The 1,866-nt window shown below is 30.8% G+C and overlaps 1 non-coding gene across 1 annotated transcript; it reads left to right on the top strand.

Moving 5' to 3' along the window:
* Nucleotides 1-1,533: 1,533 nt before the first annotated feature.
* Nucleotides 1,534-1,640, top strand: LOC133074283 (U6 spliceosomal RNA). The gene has a single exon (XR_009697133.1). It is a non-coding gene; the product is annotated as a U6 spliceosomal RNA (small nuclear RNA).
* The last annotated feature ends 226 nt before the right edge of the window (nucleotides 1,641-1,866 follow it).

Below are 1,866 nucleotides of genomic sequence, written 5' to 3'. Positions count from 1 at the left end.
ATAATATTCTAGAAAACTAAGTAAGTGGAACAAAGGCAATTTACTATTTTCAATGAATCTATAAGTTTTATGAGAAAAAACAAATACTAAATGATTCAAATGTAACTTGCAAAGAAGTGGTAATTATGATTATCAATCCCTGAAGTATATCTGAATATAATCTTTCCTTTTAGATGGTGTGGAAGGTGGTATTTTGAGTGTTGCTACAGTCTCTCTGCTAAGCAAACTGCTAACACTGGTAATCGGTTTTTGTTATGTGACCTTCTTCTTTCCTTCCCCAAATATAGATAACTGGACTGGGAATGTATGTGTGCATTCTTGTTTAGTTGCTCAGTCATGTCTGATTCTTTGCAACCCCATGGACTCTAGCCCACCAGGTTCCTCTGTCCATGAGATTTGCCAGGAGTGGGTAGCCATTCCCTTCTCCAGTGGATCTTCCTGACCCAGGGATCAAACCCGGGTCTTTTGCATTGCATTCTTTACCATCCAAGCCACCAGGGGAGCCCTGGAATGTATATCAGAGCTAAACAAATCAACTGTCTTTTTTCCTGAGAATTTGACTAAGATCCAGCAAAAGCATAATTAAAACTTGTTTCAAATCAATGGTAGAACATCTTAGGTCTACCTATAACACTAACTGAATTTCCCAGATTTTTCTTTTCAATTTCCTATTTTTTCAAAACACAATTTGTCCTTTAGCTTTGAATTATGGAGAATATACCAGAATACTTCCAATTTATTCCCAAGTGTGCTTATAATTTATAAATTTTAGACAGTGATACTTAGTATAATTATTTTCAAAGCATTCCATTCAACTATTAGTCTTTCTTTTTTTTTTTTTAATAACAAACTGTTTCATGCTAAACAGGATAAGACTTACTTTCTTGTGAAAACAAGAGCACATTAAAAGTAATATAGATGGGAAAAATAATTCTGTAAAGATAATAATCAAATGCTAAAGTGGTAACATGAGTAAAAGTTATTACAACAATGAATATTCCCAGGGATAAATAAAGATATTTCATTAATGAGTGAGTCAATTCATCAAGAAAATATAATAGTCCTGAATGTGTATACATTTAAACATAGCTTCGAAACACATGAGCAAAACTGACACAAGTGAAATTGGGAACAGACAAATCCAAAATAATAGTTGGAGATTTCAACACCTCTTTTTAAGTAACTGACAGCATAAGTAAGCATAATTACTTAGTAAATATAGAAGATTTAAAGAATATCAATTAGTTATTTTAATTGACATATGTATATTACTATAGCCAGCAAGGGTAGACTACACTCTGAAGGAACGCAATGGGTATTTACTGTGCTAGAACATATACTGGCTGTAAAGCCAGTCTCAACAAATTAAAATAGATTGACACTATACAATGTGAACTTTCTCCCCAAAGAAAATTAATTATTTCTCAATAACAAAAAACAGTAACTAAAAATATTGTAAAACTCCATAAATATGTATAAAGTAAGCAAACTCTTCTAAACATGCCTATGTCAAAGAACTGATGAGTTAAATTAGAAGATATTTTGTGCTTCCTTTGGCACAAATTGGAATGATACAGAGAAAATTAGCATGGTCCCTGTGTAAGGATGAAAATGCTTTGATTACATTGTAATAAAATATCATATCAACCAAAGCAATACATGGGTGAAACTCTTGCTTTTGCATTTTCATATTAAAAAAAAATCCAAAATCCATTACCTAAGCTTATAGCTTAAGAGTTAAATTAAAATCTATTTGCTTAGAATTAATGACAATATAAAGAATATATATATATATTAAATGGCATTTTTTTCTTTTTTTCTTTTTAACCCTATATTTTTTAAAATTTAATTGAATAATAATTGCTT

Source organism: Dama dama, chromosome 19 (genome assembly GCF_033118175.1).
Source record: "Dama dama isolate Ldn47 chromosome 19, ASM3311817v1, whole genome shotgun sequence".
NCBI lineage: Eukaryota > Metazoa > Chordata > Mammalia > Artiodactyla > Cervidae > Dama > Dama dama.
The sequence above is the reverse complement of the archived record's forward strand: the minus strand, read 5'-3'. Positions and strand labels throughout refer to the sequence as shown.